Here is a 22560-nt window from a genome sequence, read left to right as displayed (position 1 = left end):
TCTTCAACCTTTACTATAAAATATGCTTGTGTTAGATGATTTTGCTCAGCTGTAGGCTAATGTAAGTGTTCTGAGCACATTGAAGGTTATGGTAGACTAAGCTATGATGCTGGGTAGGTTAGGCATATTAAATTCATTTTTGACTTCCAATATTTTCAACCTATGATGGGTTTATCTGGATATAATCCCATTATAAGTCAAAGATTATCTGAACAGACTTTGCCCTTAATGAGAAAAATATATTCTCTACCCCTTTTCTCCCATGTCAGTTGGGATCACTCCCTCATCTCTAGAGCCCCTTTAAAGGAGAGTTGGACAGAACTGGTGGCAGTTAGCAAAGACTTCCACGTAAGTGTTAATTGATTTATTATGTTCATGTCATGTTTCTATCACCTTGATTGTAAGCTTCTGGAGGGGAAGAACTGAGTTTCAAACTTCTCTTTTTTACCTCAAGGACCTAGTATGGGTTGGGCCTCCAGGATTTTCTCAATTATCCCATGTTAAACTTTGGACAGCTTAAAAGTTTTGTGGTAGCCAAGGACACTGCCTCTGGCTTTCCCAGGAAAGGGAATAAGGGCACAGTTGGTCAAGCTTCTTCTTTTCTTCTTTTGTAGTTGTTGTTATTCCTCCTAATGTAGGAAGAAGAAAGTTCATACTCCTCCATGGAAATCACAATCCTATTTTTTTTTTTTTTTTTAGCTTGGCTGGCTCTTTTCAGAATTTCTGCAGAAATTCCACCAAAATTTATACCTTCCAGAGTATGAACTCCATGGAAAAAGACAGTTGATTCCACAGTTGGGAAGTTTGGCTTTTCTCAGGGCTATGAAGTTTAAGAGGACCATAGTGGTATGTGTTCCATGTCATTCCAAACTTGAACACTTATAATGAATTCCACCATTGGAGAAAACTAACCTGCTTTCAAAATATGTTGAGATCAAGATACTTGCTAGGTACAAATGGTAGGATGAGCCTCCAAAATGACAAGAATTGTCTCTCTATTCAGAACAGGCAGAAAGAAAGTGTAATGGAACAATGTACTTGGAACTCTGTGTGAGCCCTCCACCAGTGAAATACTGTGAATTACCAAAGCCTTTAATTAATGTATTTAGCACCTTTATTTGGCAAATTAATCTGTTTAATCCCATTTATACCAAGGGGCAGAGAGAAATGAAATGACTCTGAGTCATAGAAGCCGAGGGAAACAGGCTTAGCCCATAAGTCAGTCTTACCTGGACCATTTGCAGAAAAAAATACTGGGTCTTCCCCCCCCAGAATCTATTACAAGCAATTCCCTCTCTGATGTGCTTGTCAGTGTCCCTTCTGCTGCTATGCATGAGGAATGAATGGGAACCTACAGAGTAGACCTAGAATCAAAGAGAAAGAAGGCTTTGTTACTCTTCAAGGTTCAGCAGAAAAGAAATGCCCAGAAATCATGGATGACCTCAGCAAAACTGAGCTTTATTTATATACCTGCAAAGGAAAGAAAGAAGATCGAGGTCCCCAAATGGTCTTGCTAGGCAGCTTCATACATTACATCATCTGATTCTATTCTCTCAACAACACTCTGGCATAGATCTATTAACCATATTTTACACACGAGTAAGCCACAGCTCAGAAAGGTTAAATAAAGCAGAATCTATTAATTAACAGTATGTGGCCTGAAATAATTCCATAGTCCATCCTCAGCAGGACACTGTTCAGCTTCCACACAGCAGTTAATAAGCTGTGCAACCTTGGAAAAATTACTTAGTGTCTCTGTCTCTATAAAAATGAAGGAGCTGGAGTTATCCATTGTGGATAAAGTGATGAATGGTGCAACCTACAATGGGAGAGACACATGAGCAAAGGCATAACTACCCAACTGGTAATAATGCTTGGGATAATGTATAGCACAGGCTATTAAGAGAGTGGAGAGGTACATTTAATATAGCCTAGGGGTTAGAGAAAACTACTCTTGAGCTCAACCTTTAGAATTTGTAAGATTTGGGGGATGTGGTGAGAGGGATATCTAGTAGAGGGAATAGCTTCAGACAAAGGTGTTGAGAGATACTCAGATAAGCATGTCAAGAGTAAAGCAGGGAGGGGGCTGGATACTCTCAGCTAAGTCAGTAAGAGAATGAAGGTTCTGTATACAAGAATGCTTAGATATTTTGCCTTGAAAAGGAAAGGAACTGGGGCACCTGGGTGGCTCAGTTGGTTAAGCTTCTGACTTTGGCTCAGGTCGTGATCTTGGGGCTTGTAAGTTCAAGACCCACATTGCACTCTCTGTTGTCAACACAGAGCCCGCTTTGGATCCTCTCACTCCCTCTCTCCTCTCCCTGTCTTTCTCTCTCCCTCTCTCAAAAATAAACATAAAAAAGGAACCAATAGAGGGTTTTAAGCTGAAGATAATTCTGGGTGCTGTAAGAAGAATGGATTGCAGAGTTTGAGACTCAAGGCCAAGGAGACCAGTTAGGTGACTGTTGCTTTCTCCAAAAAATAAATGAACAAGAACACCAGAAATTGGGCTAGGGAAAGGAAAGAAAGGAAAAAAAAAAAAAACAAAAAAGCCCATGATGACCCAGTTAGTAAATGCACTCTGTCAATAGACAGAACAGGTGAATTACAAAGCAACGGTGGAATGATGGATTCCAGAAGAATTTGAAAAGAATTCTTAATACTTTGAGATATTAAATGGCAGTTAAGCATAGAGGATCAGGGTTCTGGGGTCAGGGAGACTTGGGTTTAAATGCAACTGCTGCTACTTATCAGCTTTGTGATTGTTAAAATATTACTTAACTCCTCTGAGGCTAAATTTCCTCATATGTAAAACAGAGAAAGGTAGTAACACCTATCACATGAAGTTGTTGTAAGATTAAATAAGGAACAAAATAAAGACATGTAAAGGACTTGGCACAGTGCCTGGCACATAATAAATGCTCAAAAAATAATTGTGTTATTATTATGAACCAGAAAACTCCCATTAACTCTCCACCCCCAAATCCAAATAGCAGCAGGACGGCATTCACATACACCATCCATGATTATTGCTTATTAAATTCATCAAGTAAACAGTTCTTTTGAAACTTCTGAAAACAGCTTTTGCAAAGAATTTCCAGTGCCAATGTCCATGGGCATTCCAGTTCTATTACTTCTTTGCTTATATTAGACATTAAAATCTCAGTTCCTTTTTTTCTCTCTTATTCATTATAGTAGGTCTTTATATACAAAACACTTTACTGTGCCTGTTCATTGACTGTGCATACAAATAACAGGACAGGATAGGAAGGTGCTGGTGAAAACCAAAGTGAAATGATTAGAGATTGATTTGAGTCAGCAGTGAAAAAATAAGAAAGAGGAAAAAAATCTCATAGAGTGTCTGACTTTCCAGTTCTCTTCACCAAGACAGGTCTGTGCAAACTGTGCCTGGCTCCAAACTTAGTTACCAGCTCTCTGGCTCCAAGTAGGGAATTGATGAAATGTTATCAAGCATCATTCTATATTGCACTTTGGGAGCTCCAACATTTATTTAGAATGAAGTTGGAAGAATTGGAGGAAGTAAAAGCCAGATTAGAATTTGAAGACAGGCACAACTTGTTCTAAAACTGTCAGGCAGCTCTACAGAGAAGCCCCATGCAATCTGATAATCAGCTTACAACTGAACTGTTCAGATTCGTGATGAACTTTACCAGATCTTCTTCTCTCCAAGCTCTACTAAAGTTGACTGATTACAGTTACAAAGTTTGAACCACTAAGATTCTCTCTAATTGTGGTATATAATTCATAAGAAATGTCACTTGAAAATCAAATATGAAAGTACAGTTACCTCCTAAGATACATTACTAACATTAACTTATTCTATGAGTTTTTCCAAATAATCAATGCATAAAATATGCGAGATATTCAATCAGGCATCTGAAAATATTCTTCTTGCTATATTTCTTGACTAAAAACTTGATTTAAGTCTCCATCACCATCTCTTGGATTATTAACAGTGTTCTCACTGGAATATCTGTCTCCATCCTGGTTTTAATTGCCAGGGATGATGATGATGATGATAATGATGATGATGATTTAGGCTTTTATTTAAAGAGAAGTTTTAGGTTGACAACAAAGTTGAGAAGGAAGGTACACAGATTTTCCATATACTCATCATCCCATACATGCAGAGCCATCCCCATTAGCGACATCATTCGCCAGGGTGGTACATTTGTTACATTTGATAAACCTACACTGAGTGACATAATCACTCAAAGTCCATAGTTTACGTTACAGTTCGCTTGTGGCACTGTACATTCTATGAGTTTAGACAGATCTATGACATGTGTCCACCCGGCATGCTTCTCAAGAACAAATATAAATCAATGCTACAGTGGGAGTTTTATAAGTAACTCAAGGACATTGGGCCAAATGGTCATTCGACTAATAAAGCTACAGAAAGCTAGTTTTGAACATGTAGGAACATAGGAAATACCATATTCTTGAGTACTTTCTGAGGAATATATTACAGGATGGGCTCCAGCCTACTAAGGGTTGATTGAGGGAAATTTTAACTTATCCCAATAAAAAGTTAAACTATTTTACTATAGCTTGGTAAGTTGATACTAAAGTCCATGTGGAAACATTAAACATACAACAACATATAATATAGTTATAATAATACAGTTAAAAAGATTTATGAGGGAAGGAAAATTCATTTTAACAGATATTAAAACACACAGCCCCACCTACTAAACCATACTAATGCATGAGTAGATAGAAGATTAATGGAATGAAACAGAAAGTCCAGAGACACAATGTATTACATATAAAAATGTAGTACATTAAAAAGGTAGTGTCTCATATCATTGAGGAAAAGGGCTTTTAATAGATGGTGTTAGAATAACTGGATAGCCATTTGAAAAGTTTAGGTTAGAACATTTTCTCACATCCTACATAAGAATAAATTCCTAATATATCCAACAATGTAAAAAATATAAAACTATTTGAATATTAAAAGAAAAATTCTTATATAACCTGAGTGTAAAAAACAGTGATCCATTATACAAAATCCAGCTTCAACTTGAAAAAAAATTAATAAATTTTACAACAAAAATATTTCAAATCATGGTATAATAGCAAAATCACAAGAAAAATGGACAAATTGGAAGAAAAACATGTTATGTGGGGCATCTCGGTTAAGCGTTGGACTCTTGATTTCAGCTCAGGTCATGATCTCTTGGTTCCTGTGATTGAGCCCCAGGTTGGGCTCTGCACTGACAGTGCAGAGCCTGCTTGGGATTCTTACCCTCCCTCTCTTTCTCTGCCCCTCCCCTGCTTGTGCTCTTTTTCTCTCTCTCTCAAATTAAATAAATAAACTTAAACAAAAAAGAAAAATGATTTATGTATCACAGATAAATGACTAACAGCACTAAAATATGAAGACTTTATTTTTAGTTGGTAGGGAGTAGACCAAAAATGAGCAAAGGACATCAAAAAAAAATCACAAAAAATGTTTTTTAACATATGAAAAGATGTTCAATTCTATTCATAAGATCAGTGCAAATTTAAAACCACACTAAAATATCATTTCTCACCCATTAGATTGGCAAGAAATCCAATAGCTTGATAAAACACACCATTCGCAACACTGTAGGAAAACAGTCACTCATGCAATGTTTATAGAAATAAAAACAGTATAACAATGGAGAGAAATTTAGCAGTATCTAATAAAATGAATGTTCATTTAGCCAGAAATCCACTAAGAATTTACATCTTAACCCAGAAATCTGCTAAGGCTTTATTTGATGCTACAGGTCCAAAAGCAGGAAAATAAATTTGCATAAGGTTATTATTTGCAACATTATTGGTAATTGCAAGGTGTTTGAATCAACCTAAATGCCAAAATATAGAAGAATTGCTAAAAAAATTGTATTACATCCACCCCAAGTAGTGCTTCACAGCTGTAAAAATGAATAAGGAAGGCCCTCTGAACTGAAATGGAATGAATTGCAGGATATATTGTAAAGTGAAAAAAAAAACAGCAACAACAAAGAAAACCACACAGTATATATAGTGTGCTAACTTTGGGGTAAAAAAGAAGATAATATAATAAGATAAGATACATATATATGCTTAGTGTTGCAAAACGCCAACATAGGAAGGATAAACCAAAAACAGTAAACTTGGTTATCTGCAGGGGATGAAAGGAAAACTAAGTGGAAGGAATAGGGGAGGGAAGACCTTTCTGGTAATATATCTTTATTTATTTATTTATTTATTTATTTATTTATTTATTTTTATTTTTATTTTTATTTGCATAGTTTTCACTTTATTTTTTTTTCAATATATGAAATTTATTGCCAAATTGGTTTCCATACAACACCCAGTGCTCATCCCAAAAGGTGCCCTCCTCAATACCCATCACCCACCCTCCCCTCCCTCCCACCCCCATCAACCCTCAGTTTGTTCTCAGTTTTCAAGAGTCTCTTATGCTTTGGCTCTCTCCCACTCTAACCTCTTTTTTTTTTTTTTCCTTCCCCTCCCCCATGGGTTTCTGTTAAGTTTCTCAGGATCCACATAAGAGTGAAAACATATGGTATCTGTCCTTCTCTGTATGGCTTATTTCACTTAGCATCACACTCTCCAGTTCCATCCACATTGCTACAAAGGGCCATATTTCATTCTTTCTCATTGCCACGTAGTACTCCATTGTGTATATAAACCACAATTTCTTTATCCATTCATCAGTTGATGGACATTTAGGCTCTTTCCATAATTTGGCTATTGTTGAGAGTGCTGCTATAAACACTGGGGTACAAGTGCCCCTATGCATCAGTACTCCTGTATCCCTTGGGTAAATTCCTAGCAATGCTATTGCTGGGTCATAGGGTAGGTCTATTTTTAATTTTCTGAGGAACCTCCACACTGTTTTCCAGAGCGGCTGCACCAATTTGCATTCCCACCAACAGTGCAAGAGGGTTCCCGTTTCTCCACATCCTCTCCAGCATCTATAGTCTCCTGATTTGTTCATTTTGGCCACTCTGACTGGCGTGAGGTGATATCTGAGTGTGGTTTTGATTTGTATTTCCCTGATAAGGAGAGACGTTGAGCATCTTTTCATGTGCCTGTTGGCCATCCGGATGTCTTCTTTAGAGAAGTGTCTATTCATGTTTTCTGCCCATTTCTTCACTGGATTATTCGTTTTTCGGGTGTGGAGTTTGGTGAGCTCTTTATAGATTTTGGATACTAGCCCTTTGTCCGATATGTCATTTGCAAATATCTTTTCCCATTCCGTTGGTTGCCTTTTAGTTTTGTTGGTTGTTTCCTTTGCTGTGCAGAAGCTTTTTATCTTCATAAGGTCCCAGTGATTCATTTTTTCTTTTAATTCCCTTGCCTTTGGAGATGTGTCGAGTAAGAGATTGCTACGGCTGAGGTCAGAGAGGTCTTTTCCTGCTTTCTCCTCTAGGGTTTTGATGGTTTCCTGTCTCACATTCAGGTCCTTTATCCATTTTGAGTTTATTTTTGTGAATGGTGTGAGAAAGTGGTCTAGTTTCAACCTTCTGCATGTTGCTGTCCAGTTTTCCCAGCACCATTTGTTAAAGAGACTGTCTTTTTTCCATTGGATGTTCTTTCCTGCTTTGTCAAAGATTAGTTGGCCATACGTTTGTGGGTCTGGTTCTGGGGTTTCTATTCTATTCCATTGGTCTATGTGTCTGTTTTTGTGCCACATAGTTTTCACTTTAAAAAGTACGCTGGTGCTATACACCTTAACAAAATACAATGAAATCAACAAGCCTGGGATAAAAGAAAATCATGTAAACAACAAACGAACCCTACTGTATTTCAAAACACATAGACGCCTCTGGTAGGAAAACTGCAAGAGTAAGTGAGGTTGTTTTACTCATTTGTAAATGATAGTCCAGCCATTTTCACGAAGAATTCGCGCCCCTTCAGCTCCCCACTGTTCACACGAGAAAGGGCTTAAGGAGCGAGGATGCATTCGCGTGTGCGTATGGGTGTGCCCTGTGCATGTGAAGCACACGCGGAGGAATGAGTAAACAGAATTGGACAAGTCTAACTTCGAATCGCAGATGTGGGATTTGAGGAGAGTAATGTAACCACTAGTTAGATGTGGTTGGGCACGAATACCAGCTAACCTGGTTCTGACTTTGTCATCTTGGACACCATATTTAACGTTCTTGAGTCTTAAGTTTCTTCTTCCGTAAAATTACACTTGATCTTAGCCAAAAGGCCGAGAAGCGATTCTTGTTCTGTGAAATTAAAGAACTAGTCATACCTACATCCTAAATTTAGGGCAGGGACTGAGTTCATTTATGCAAATAGATGAGGTAATTCATGGAAAGGATTTCACTGGAATGTAAGCACCACAAAAAGTCAGATTCTTTTGCATTTTGTTCACTGCTGTGCCTTCAATTCTAGACCCTGCCTGGCACACATCTGGTGCTCATCCCACATCTGTGGGATGAATGAATAAAAGCCTTTTCCTGTCCCTGACACATGAGAGCTATGCAAATGTTATATGTGTTGCCATTATCTTCATAATTATGAACATCCTCATTATTATTAATGTATATACAGGTGTTCTGTCTTCAAAAAAAGGGAAAATGTACAGCCCCTTTTAATTGCACATGCAATATTGCATGTCATTGCATAACATAAAGAAGATTGACAACCGAGGAGTCATCTGGGGAAAAAACCATGATTGGATGGCAGAAAAGAGTATATTCAGTTCTTTTTTCTTTCTCTCTCTCTTTCTCTTTCTATCTTTTATACTCAGTCCTTTCTTGACTCATATTTTCACATTTGTTATTGTGGTGCCTCCCCTACCCTGCTCTCCGATAGCTTGATGAAGGGAAAACAGAAAGAAAAAAGCAGCCAGAAGCTAAAATTCTCCATCTGAAAGTACAAAAATGAGGTCTCAGTTCTCAGTGTCAGTAATTGATCCCTTTGATGTTTTATGTTAGGAGAAACTCAGGCCCTGAACAGAAGCTCCTGATCTCATTAGGGGGAAAGTAAATCCTTTCGAAATAAGTCTTCTCACAGCTTAATAACTTAGGTTTCAGTTCTCCTTGAGAAAAATTCTTGGCCAGATTGCACCCCAGGGCCATCTTTCTTGCAAACTCTGACATCTGAACCTCTGGACTGAACAATGAAATGGCTTGCAGTTGGAAAAGGAAATGTCTTTGATGGAAACCCAAACCCACGCTGTCCATTGTCATGCCAGCATGGTTCAAATCAAGAAAGGTTTTGTTTTGGCTCTGCTCAGTTAAGAAATTATTTACTTCGGAAAATGAGAACGTTTAGAATAAAAATAACATGTTTCATAATGACAGGTGGAGGTTTGTGCCACGAAGACCAACATGGACTCAGGGCTCCTATAAGGAAAGACTTCGTCAGGCTTTGAAGAGTTTTATCTGGAAAGAACCCAGGCCTAGGTCCAGCTCTAATGTTAAAGGACTAGTTATATTGGGCAGGTCACTTCTTCTAGACTAATTGCCTCCTTTTTAAAATACTAAGTGGACAAAGGAGGCAAGTTGGACTAAACGTGTCTAAAGTTCCTTTCCAGCTTTTCAATAACTACAAGAGAGTTCAAAATAGACACCACAGTTGGCCCACAACACAGCCCACATGCGGCAATGGCTTGCCAGCTCCTCCTGCAGCGGTGACCCTTGCTAGCACTTTCATGCCTGTTAGATCCACTTCACCTGGAGAATTCTGATTTCCCAAGCTTAAATCTCCATTCCTACCACTCATACCAGAAAGCCTTCTTAGTTCTTCTGGACAAAATTCTCCCTGTGCCACCAATTGTGGCACTTATGCTGGTCTTCAACACTTATGCTGGTCTGTCTCCTTCCTGTTTGGTGATCCCAGAAGAAGAGGGCCCTGTACTGCACACTGTGTGTTCCCTGCTGTGCCTGGCCCAGGCAGCTCACGTGAGTAGCCTCAATCTGCTTCCTTCCTCAGTAAACCCATGCATCCTTTCTCCGCAGGTCTCTTTCACGTGTCTTTTACAGTGCCCTAAAATGACTTTCCATTCCATTCCCAATGTGACATGCTGTCTTTTGTATACCTAACTGTGTTGTATATTAAGTTCTTTAATTTTAGCCTGAACAAAACTTTTGTTAAAAAAATGCATTTGTTCATTTGGAAATCTCTTGCTTTGGTGGGATTCAAAAATTTCAAATATCTAAATTCAAAATTTCTCTTACTGAAAAGTTAGCATTTTTGTTTGTTTGTTTTTCTTTTTCTTGAAAGATAATTCCTCAGACCAACAATCATTTGAGTGATGAAACAGTGATGTGGGGAGAATCAGCTATTCCCTCCCAAGATTTGCTCTTGGGATACTCAGGTATGCCTCCCTTTCTCTACAGTCTAATCTCAGGTGGGTGGGACATTGAACTTGATGACTTTTTGCCCACAGTCCAGGTTGTGGCTCTTTTTGGAGCCTTCCCCTGCGTTGGCAATAATTGGTGTGAAGCTGGCCTCAACCCTTGACCATGCAGCAGCATGGAACTAAGTTTGGGGTTAGTAGATCTCTCGCTACCCTTGTTTGATTTATTGCATGTTCCATTGTATAAATGTGGAATATGAAGGAGGTAGAACCAATATCAGCCCAAGGAAAAGCCCTATCTTCACTCCAGCTTTTTCAGAGAGCCCTACATTTATGGTGGTAAGAAGAGTGATAGTCAAGTCTACCATGTGCTTCTCAGCCCTTAATGAAATTTGTTTTTGATACCCATTTGTCTAATTGTCCTTGGTTGTATCCTTCCTCTAGAACTTTTGAGGGGAGAAGAGATGAGCTATAGGCTGATTCTCCAGGGACTGATTATGAGAAAACTCAGAGGTTCCTCTTGTGCCTCTGGATTCTATAGCTTTTGCTACCGTAATTCTTAGTACAACGGGCAGAGAGAACGCTGGCCAGGAAACCAGGAGACAAGGCTCTAGCTCTTGACTTTTTGACTTCATTTTAGTGTAAATGAGAAGATGGAGAAGAAGGAATGATAAAAAGCGTGTGTGTGTGTGTGTGTGTGTGTGTGTGAGCACGTGCATGTGTGTGCATTCTCCAGTTTCATGAATGGCTAGGTCTAAATACAACAATCTGAATTCTTTATTATTCCACAGAGTATTTTAATGGGTTTGTTTTTGGGGGACGAGGAAGACAGAAGGCAGTTATTTCCAAAGATGAAATTATACTTGTAGCAAAGAACAGACTGTTTTAATGGTTAAAACACTTTTATTACTAAAAACAAGCTTTCCTTTGAACCAACAGTTAAAAACAAAAGGAAAATGCTTAGTAAACCCTAAATCATTAAATTATTGGAAGCAATCAGAATAGTTCTTACACCCCCTTAATTAATAGAGAATGAACAAGCAATTCAGCTGTGGGTGGAATTTTTACTTTAACTCAATTTAAAACAACTATATATATATATATCTACATAGATAGATATAGATATAGATATAGATATAGATATAGATATAGATATAGATTTCTTTGTTAATTCTAAAATAAATGCACTTATCTCCATAAATCCTAAGAGTATGCACCACACCTAGAGCACAACACTTGATGGATACAATTGTACATAATTATAGATATAGCTTACTGAAATCTCTCTCTCTCCCTCATGCCCATCAATTTTTACGTGGCAGGCTGTGAAGTGAACCTGACGAAAGAATAGAGTCTTAGGGAAATATGTATGTTGTATTATCTAGGACAATGTCCAAAAGATGTGTGAATTCCTGCACCATTTTCCCCAAAATGTTAATTCCATTCAAGAGTGTTTAAGTGCTGCCATTCCCATTGCAAGATGTTATGTATTCCAACAGCTGTAATTATTATGTTATTCTAAATAGTGAGCCAAACATTGCCAGCAACTTGGCTACCCATGATCTGAAATCTGTGCTTTGGGTTTGCCAAATTCTACTTTCTCCAAATGATGATTCTTGAGATGCTTGTTAACATTTCTCAATTCTTTTGCAAGATAAACCTTCTCAGATATTTCAACTGCTTCTTAAAGCTCTTAATTCAAGTATATGGTACTGTATGATCATCTTGTGAATATGTTCCAGTTCCCTGGATGTCCCCCACTTCTGGTTTGAAAATGGGTTTATTGTTTAATTTAAATTCTAGATTCCCACTACCTGATATGTTAATAATTTAACTGTTGATTGTCTGTTTCTCCAACTAGGATATAAGTAAGTGCCATGAAAACAAATATTGATTGTGTCCCTTGCTATCCTTACTGCTTAGAATAATGCCATCACATAGCAGGTGCTCAAGAAATATTTACTGTATAAAACTGAACAAGTGAATGTACCATTTTTCAACAATATGTTAAATCAACATGTTAAACTAAAAATTAAAAAAAGCTGTAAATCATCCACAATTTCATAACCCAGAAAAAAATATTCAATAACAACTTTCCTGAACTTCTTCGACATCTAAAGGCCTGATTATATAAATAAATGAGAGTTTTTTAAAGCCTTGATAGATAGAATCATAGAAATATTTAATAATGAAAACACTTCTAAATTTATAGAAATCAGATTAGACACTGCATGTATGTATGTATGTATGTATGCATGTATGTATGTATTTATTGAATTTTAGAGAGATCGAGAGAGAGAGAACATGAATGCAGAGAGAGAGAGGGGAGAGAGAATCTTAAGCAGGCCCCACACTCAGTGCAGAGCCCAATGTGGGGCTCTATCTCACAAACTGTGAGATCATGACCTGAGTGGAAATCAAGAGTTGGATGCTTAACCGACTGAGCCACCCAAGTGCCCCTACATGTTGTTTTATAATAAAAGTATTGAGCGTAATTGTAATAAATTTTACAGCTGTAAAAGAAAGTGAAGCAAGTAATTTCCAACGTGGAGAAATATTTGGCAAACCAGATAAATGTCTTTTCATTTCAAGAGATATTTCTTAAAGGTCCCCCGGAAGCTAAGAAAAGCAAATAGCAAGAGCATCCATCAGAGTGCCTGCATGGCTCAGTTGGCAAAGCATCCGATTCTTGGTTTGGGCTCAGGTCGCGATCTCATGGTTCAGGAGTTTGAGCCCCACATTGAGCTCCATGCTCACAGTGCAGAGCCTGCTTGATACCCTCTCTCTCTCCCTGTCTCTCTCTCTGCCCCTCCCCTGCTCGTACTCTCTCTCTGTCTGCAAATAAATAAATGTAAAAAGAAAAAAAAAAGAGCATCAACTTACCCAAGTAACAACAACAACAACAACAACAACAACAAAACATCTTTATGAGTTAACTTTAGGCTAGATGATTGAACTTCCTGATATGAAAGACAGTAATGATCACTGTTATACACAGTTCATTTCTGCTCCTAATTTCACAATTTCATTATTAATGGAGTTCAGGGTTTTTAAGATGTATATTCTGTTCACAATTCCTAATTCTCCCTGTTTTTGGTTTTTGTTCTATACCTAATGGGTTTCTGGTATTTTCATCCTGGTTTCCCTTCTCTCTTAGATCTTTATCTCAAGTTCTCTCTGGGTGGCTTTGACTGTTGAGTCATTAATTACAGAAGGTCTGTGAGGGCTGTTTCCTCACGTTCCTTCATATTAGCAAATTCTTGCCTGTGTACCTAGATAGCAACATGAGTGGATATGATATTCGGAGGCTACATTTTCTTATCCTCAACCATTACCTACTTCTGTTAAATGCTGTTGTGGGGAAATTTTATATCAGCCAGATTGCCCCCTCTCTTAGGTGACTGCTCAGTTTTCTCTAAAGACAAGAAGAATTTTTTTTTTTTGCTCATTCAATTCAGTCACTAACCTAGAATATCACTGACTTTCAATTAAAACACATCATTTCTTTGTGTTACACAGAGGATTTTTTTCATCTGAAAATTAAGTGCTTCTTTAATTTCTGAGTTACTTTAAAATAACTTTTTGATATATGATATCAATGATACTTGATTTTATCATATATTTTATGATATATATTTTTTCTATTTTTCATTCTTAACATTTTTCCTATAATCATTTTAATATTTTGTCTTTTTACATCCCCTTAGATATTTCAAATGCTTTCTTTATGCTATTAGCTTGATTAATTTAATTACTCTATGATCTTTTCTTAAATATATATATTAGATCAGTCTTGGAATTTTAGTATGTTCCCTCAAGTTGCCATAATCCTTTCTTTGAACTTATATTTTATTGAATTCATTTTCCAAAGTTCTTATACACTATAAGCATCTGACAGCATTTAGTCTCTCTTTCTCAGCTTTGTTTTCCTCCAAATTATGTTCTTTCATTTTTTAGATGCTACTGTTATTTTTTAAATATGTTTTTGTTGCATGTTTGAGGTACCACCTTTTGATTTCTGTTATCTCTGCCCAGCTTTCCCATTTGTTCAGTTGATATAGGTGTGTGTGTGTGTGTGTGTGTGTGTGTGTGTGTGTGTGTTTGACACGTTTCCTACCTTATCTGGGACTATTTGCCTATCTTTTGATATAAAGTTTGAGGATTTGTTGTTACTTTCTACCTATCTTACTGATATCTGAGGAAGAGTAATCAGCATAAATTGTAACTCTCGCTTCATCTGGTAGTTGCCCATGGACTTTTGGCTATGCTTTATCTCATTGTTTCATGTTTATGGTTTCTCATTCATTCATCACCCACTTGGACACAGAGCCTGGGATTTGGCTTCATTCTGACACCTTTACTCAGAGACCTGGCTTCTCTACCCAATTCTTTTGTAAACCTGGCACTGAAAAATGAACACAAAGTTTAACTGTGCTCCGGCTGTGCTATGCACATTGATGTGTTCACCTTCTTTGCCCTAGACAAATGCCAATGTTTAATGTTTCTGTTTTCCTTGCTAGGTGATCTCATCTGCTGACATATCTTGTGTACACACACACATTCATATATATACACACACATACAAACACACATATTCATTTATTACATATATTATATATCATACATAATATATTATATATATAATTATTTTTATAATGAAATAAATATCTAAATGATATATATATATATATATATATAATATATAACATATACCTATAATATATATAATAAATGATTACAATTTCCATGTCTTCAGCCAAGCCATATATTCTGGATTTTAAACTTGCAAATCTAATTGCCTCTGTATATCTTCACCTGGTTTTTTCCCCAGGTGATCTATGTTCAATATACATTAACTTCAACTCTTTCTCTCTTGAACCCCTCAAAACTTTCTCTTTATTGCCTATGTTAACACCTTCCACCCAGTCACCTACCTAATTCATCTCTGCTCCTCCCTCTTCCACATACTCTTTACATTTAATCAATCATGAAATATGATATGTTTTATCTGTAAAATGTCTATTGAATTTATATTAATTAAACTTAATCAATCTGTGTACAAAAATATGTTTACACTAGTGTATAGAAAAACATTTTTAGGATAGACGAGGTTGGGAGAAATGACAAATTATCATGGGAAAGCACATAAACTATGATATATTCACACACCGGAGAATCGTGGAGCCACTAAGATAACTTTATGAAAGTACTCAATGGCACAAACATCTCTGATAAAATTGCAGTTAAAATCAGGGAACAAAGTCTACAAATTATCACCTCAACTATATTAATTATAATTATTCATAAACTTACTAGAAGTAATAATTATAATTATTCTAATTATTCACAGGTTGCTTTTGTTTTCTCTATGATGGTGGTGATGTTTTACTCTTTTCTACATGTTTCTTATAATAAAATCAATCATTTATAGGATGTTTACTATATACCAAGCATTAAACTAAGTGATTTACTTACAGTTTCTTAGCAAATTCTCAATTGTCATGCATTAATATATAAAAAGAAAAAAAATATTATAAAGATATTTCTTAAATGCCTTTTCCTCCCTCTCTGCAGTAATTCCTTTAATTTAGAACCCAAATGTAAAGCACAGTGATTCCCAAATGTTCTTTGTTCACTATGCCCTTATGCCTGGGTAAGTTTTCTGCAGCACACCTAAGCCAAAAGAAACATAACAATTATGTTTACTCAAAAGTTAGGTTCAAATAATTTAATAAGTGTTTATGTCCTAACAACTAAGTGATCATTTAGAAATAATATGAATAAAGAAAAATATTTTTATTTCATTTTTTTAAAGAAGATTTTTAAAAATGTTTATTTATTTATTTTCGAGAGACAGAGAGAACACAAGCAGGAGAGGGGCAGAAAGAGAGGGAGACGCACAGAATCTGAAGCAGGCTCCAGGCTCTGAGCTGTGAACACAGAGCCTGATGTGGGCCTCAAACCCATGAACCATGAGACCATGACCTAAGCCAAGTCAGATGCTCAACTGACTTAGCCACCCAGGCACCCCTACTTCATTCTTAAATAACCAAAGTTACTTACTAATGGGATGTGCACACCTGTTGGGCTCTGCACATCTTTTTAAGCCTTTTACCCTTATTTCCCATTCCATGTTGATTTTCACATGGTGCTTACTTTTTATCCTAGAAGCCTCCCAAAACCCAGCTTCACATACATATAGCATCATGGTAAGAACTGTAGATCAACCTCATGTTGAAACTATGAACAAGATGATTGTTTTGTTTCCCTGCAGAATTCCTACAACTTGGCTGAGGCACCCTGGGATGCCATGCACAAAGTTTAGAAACCATGAGCACAAGAGTTGTTTATACGTATCTCCTCATCTTCCTCACTATCCTCTATCTGGAGAATTTTTATCTCTTCGCCTTAGCCCCAAATAACAGTCTTTAGTTTTATCAAGGTTCGATGTCAAAATTTTTAGATGTGCCTCAATATTTTGACTATCAATTTTGTAATCTTGATGTTTCTATCAATTCTATCAAATTTTGGCAGCACACCCAGTCTTTATCCAAATTATTGCTCTGCTGGATATTTAGGATTCAGCTACTATTGTCCTCTCTCCAGTCGACCCAGAAGGAAAATTTAAGGACTTCACCTTGAATGTATTAAGCATGAATCCATCTGTAGTATATCTGAGAGTGGATTACCCCATTGTTCTACAGGAGATCACAAAATCCTCACTAAATGCCTTGCTACATCTTCTAATGTGTCAAATTAGTTACATTATTGGAAAAATAGTTACATTTTTTCATTCACTATTTCATTCATTAAAAATATTGTTTTTAGCACTGAACAAGTCCAGACACTATTTTGGTTGCAAAGAACAGAAGTAGAATCTGTCCCTCCTCTCACAATGCTCATGGGAGAGAGACAATAATCAAATAATCATACAACTGCATGTAAAACTCCACCTATCACAACTGCTACAAACAAAAGATATGTGGTACCAAAAAGGCATTAAATAAAAGATCTGGGCTAATAAAGAGTTTGGGGTAGGAATGGGAGGATGTGCCCAAGTAATTATTCGCCTGAGATCTGAAGGTTATGCAGGAGTGAATCAGGAAAGAGGTGGGGAGGAAGTGATGTGCCAGCTTGGCTAGCGGCAGGCAGTGAGGGAAGCAAGGTGCCAGGTAAAGTGGGAGGGGAAAACAGGGCCTGGACCAGGCAGGAGAAATTAGTCACGTACTCCTTGTTAAGGAGTTTTGTCTTCATCATCTGAACCAAGTGTTCTATGGAAGGGATGCTTTGACAAATTTGCATTAAAAATCACTCCACATCTTAGAGCGCTAACTGGAGACCCCACTACTGTCTACAGATCTTCAAGAATCCACCCCAGGAATTCAGTGAACCCATCTCATAGGCCTCAGAGGACCTTCATCAAGGCCAAGTGGCTTGAGCTACTTTAATGCAGCTGAAAGGTCTCTTATAACCCATCTGTGTATGTGAGGCCCTCTCCCGGCCTAACAGAGATGTCCTTGCCTTATGCTCTGAAGATCAGTGTCAAACTAGGGACTGTGCTGGGTGACTGTGGACCCTCCTGTACCCAGCAGCATCAGCACGGCTACTCCTCTGAGTTACTCCCATGCCCACTGAGGCTGGAGGACACCCTCATTTCACCAAATCTGACTCTAATTGAACATTATTTGAGTTTGATCCTCACAACCAACTTGTAGAATAGATACCACCGTTATATCTGTTGGAGGTACCTGGCCACTGCTTTTATTTCTCTGCCTTGATGAGCAGCAACCGATACTCCCATGTCTCTCCAGAAGAACTGAAGAAAAATCCTACTCTGCACTGATTATCTAGAATATTATCTGACACAGTAAAATACTGGAAAGCAAAATGGGCACCTTCCTTTTGAGTAGGAAATACTGCCAAACCTACCAGAGGTCAGTTACTCATTACAGGATCCCACGTTACCACTGGTCATGGCCCTCTGTTTAGATGCTTCACCACAGTGTGCTCCACGGACCAAGAGCACCCACACCACCTGACAGCCTGTTAGAAATACAGAGTCTCAGCCCACTTGTGGATCTATTCAACCAGATGCCCGGGTGATTCATAGGCACACTGAGGTTTGAGGCTTTCTACTTTGGAGCACTCTTTCTCAAACGTTGACAAACACCCCAATTGATGTGGGCCACTAAGAGAAGTGGGGTAGAGCCCGTGCCCCAGGGTATTTACCAAGTTCTTCAGATAATTCTGATAGAGACCAAAGTTGGAAAAAACATAGCTTTAGAAGACACAGGTGTGTAGGAGAGAAGGTGCTATAGTGGCAACAACTTTTTGTTTGTTTGTTTTGCTTTTAAAGAAGGTGTGGATCTTGATTAAGTCACAGAAGGAACAGTGATCTGTGGGAAATCACACCACTGGGCACTGGAAGCCTAGATTAAGTTTCCTGCTTTCCTGCAGATGAACTTCAGGAAGGGGAATGCCATGGCAGCAGCCATTCTTAGGTGGTGGCGGTGACTGCAAAAGCTGCTGTAGCTCCCGGGTCCTGAGCTCTGGTGGGTGTGCCCAGAATTCTGGCACCCAACTGGTCATGTCCCCAGAAACTCAGCTGCTGACTTCTCTCTCCACTAATTCATAATCTGATTTCTAATAACTTGCTTAAACCTCTGAGCGTCAGTTGCACTTTCATGAACGTGAAAATACAAGAAGGGGATATAGGCCCTCATGGGGCCCTTATATTTACTTTTCCCACTACCTGGAATGCTCCTCCCATCAGTCAGCTGAAAGGTCAACTTTTTCAGAGAGACTCCTCTAAAGACCCTGTGGATATTAGATTCCCTCCTCTCTTGACAAGGGCATCCTTTATCCTGTCATTTGGATTCTCTATCATTGCATTAAAAAAAATGACCGACCTTATCTTTTAAGATTAGAGAAAAGTGGAGCAGCAAATACAGAGCTCCTCTATCCTGCTCCTTCTCCACATCACACAGCCTCCTATTATTAACATCTGACATTAGTGTGTGCATTTCTCCCAAATAACAAAACAATATTGATTTATTATTATTAACCCATGTCTATAGTTTACATTAGGGTTCACTCCATGTGTTGACAAATGTATAATGCCATATATCCACCATTGCAGATTCATGCAGAATGGTTTCACTGCCCTTAAAATCCTCTGTGTTCCACCTGAATCCCTGGCAACCCCTGGTCTTTCTACTGTGTCTTAGTTCCATCTTTTCAGAATGCCGTATAGTTGGAATCATACAGTATGTAGCCTTTTCAGATTGGCATATGTATAGTTGCTGAATATTCCATTATATGGATGAATGAACCAGAGTTTAACCTATTGAAGGAAAACTTGATTGCTTTCAGTCTTTAGCAATTATGCATAAAGTTGCTATAAACATTTGTGTGCAAGTTTTTGTGTGGACATATGTTTTCAACTCATTTGAGTAAATAAATACCTACTAGTGTGATTGCTGGATCATATGGTAAGACTATGTTTAGCTTTATAAGAATCTGCCAAACTGTCTTCCAAAGTGGCTGCACCATTTTGCATTCCCATCAACAATGAATGAGAGTTCCTGCTGCTCTACTTCCTCGCTAGCATTTGGTGTTGTCAATGTTTTTTTTTTTTTAACTTAGCCATATCATTGTGTTTTACCCTAATTAGAAATTATCTTGTTGATTTATTTGGTTACGGATTTAATAGTTGTCTCCCACTCACCACTAGGACAAGAGTGAAGATTTTGTCTTCTTGTTAACTGGTACATTTGTAAATAGACTTAGTAGAAAAAGAAGGCCAAGCTCACTGGAGACATGCAATAAACACATAACTAAAGAATGACTAAATGGATAAATTAGCCTTGGGAATTGTGAAGGAGTTGATTGTTATCTTCATTGATTCCCACACCTACCTCATTTAGTCCCAACTTCCATCAATTCTTTCATTTTAGTCTCTCCTTATGCATTTCCCTCTTCCCACTATTATTGCCAACTCCCTGTTCCCTACTTTGGACTTGCTGTTGGAATTGGGGGATGAGTACTGCACTATTTTTATCAAGCATAAATGCAGCCCCAGAACTTTAAAACTAACTTAGTGCTATTTTTTAAACTAAGATTTCTATTTATTCTCTGGGTTATTCTTTGATAGGAGGGCATAGCCTGGTTTTCCCTTGTTCCTGCTAATTTGCTATTTTTGAGGGAAAAATGGAATTGGCAACACGAATAACTTGTTTTCCATATCTCCAAAGGTTATAACTACTACTAACTGATGAGATGAGAGTGTTCTTTATTCCTCATCCATCATAGACACCACACATTTTCACCAATAGCTTTCAGGGATCAGGCTGGACAAGACTCAGGAAACACATATTTGGAATGGTCACTGGAGCTTTGGATAATCATATCAATGAGTTATCATTGTTGTTTCTAGATGTCATTATAGCTGAACCTAGACTGCAGCTGGGTTTAAGTTGAGACCATTGAGATCAACCAAAGGTACAGGAAAAAAAATTAAGAAAAAGTTAAGAGGAAAAGAAACTAACCAAATTTATTTTGTGCAAAGCTGTTCCTCATGTCTATTGTGGCCTTCATAGGATCCAATTAATCATCTTAATATCTTTGGGCAGGTCACGTGGTAGAATGATCAGTAAAATAGGATTTCTTCTCTGGCAACAACCTGCAGTGTGACTTTAGAGAGGTCATGAAAATTTCTATTATTAAGAACATCAACTTCAAGGGTATGGGTGGATAATTCCATATTGTTTCCTCCGGGACTGGCCAAATACATTTATCAAAGAGAATTTAACAGCAAGAACGAATCCAATGCAATTTTGCTAGAGCTTCCTTACCACAACTTCCTGAATTCACTGCAGAGTTAGAAGCCTACTTCTTTTTTTTTATTTTATTAAAAAAAATTTTTTTTCAATGTTTATTTATTTTTGAGAGACAGAGACAGAGCATGAGTGGGGGAGGGGCAGAGAGCGAGGGAGACACAGAATCGGAAGCAGGCTCCAGGCTCTGAGCTGTAGGCACAGACCCCGACACGGGGCTCGAAACAGCAAACTGTGAGATCATGACCTGAGCCAAAGGCGGACACTTAACCGACTGAGCCACCCAGGTGCCCCAGGAGCCTACTTGTTTTTTCATATATTTGGGAAGATTGAGACCCAGTGAATGAGAGACATTACCAAGGACATGCAGTGACTGTGTGGCAGAATTAGGACTAAAACCCACAATGCTGGCTGTAACTCAATGCTTCTTCTTGTACCTTCCTTCAAATAGTCTTTTTATCCTTTCTGGCATGGTATTCAAAAGGAAAATGCAACCATTGCCCCATCATCAACAGGACTCATCCATAGTTCCTAAGGGATGGTTAGTCATGTGTGCTGCTAATCCAGAGAGTAATTAAGGTAGCCTAGGTCTTATCTCCATTTTAAGATAGAGCACATGAGCCCTCAAGGATTCTTTCTTCTTCACAAGACACCAAGTCCACCAGTTCTGTACTTCTTGAATGAGACTTTCTAGAAGTGCCTGTGGCTATCCAAAAATAGCCTGTAAATTTAAAAACCATACTATTTAAGAAAAGGATTATTCTTTAGACCTTTTATAAAATGGGAATAGCTCAGCCAATGAACATTTTGTTGTTGTTGTTGTTGTTGTTGTTGTTGTTGTTAGAGATTTAATTTATTTGAAGAATTCAGCACATTCCAAATTCAGAAAACTTTTCAATGTACAATTAACTGTATTTCAAAATCAGGCTTATTCTATTGATGAAAGCACTTGCTTAAATGTTTAGCTTCCTTGGAGTTCCTTGGAGTACTTGAAAGCAATAAAGAATCATTGAAAATGTTCTCCCCAGAGTTTTCACCCATTCAAAATGGTCTCTCTTCAATTAGTCCAACTTTATGAAGCTCTCTGATGATAACACACTTTCCACATGGAATCATATGGAATCTTGGATTTGGAGACATCTTGGTAATCATTTTATCTTACTTATTTTCTCTTGTGGGACTGGAAGACTAGAGAGGAATGACTTTTTCAAGGTCTCATAGTGAGTTTCTTGGTAGAACCAATGATATTTAACATGCCTTATGATTTACATATAATCACTTTTAGAAAGGCCTTTTTTTCTTGTTTTTTCCTTTGTTTTGAGTTTTTCTTTAAATTCTAGTTGCTTAATATACAGGGTAATATTGGTTTCAGGGTAGAATTTAATGGTTCATCCACTTACATACAATACCCAG

This window comes from Panthera tigris, chromosome A3 (genome assembly GCF_018350195.1).
Source record: "Panthera tigris isolate Pti1 chromosome A3, P.tigris_Pti1_mat1.1, whole genome shotgun sequence".
NCBI lineage: Eukaryota > Metazoa > Chordata > Mammalia > Carnivora > Felidae > Panthera > Panthera tigris.
The sequence above is the reverse complement of the archived record's forward strand: the minus strand, read 5'-3'. Positions refer to the sequence as shown.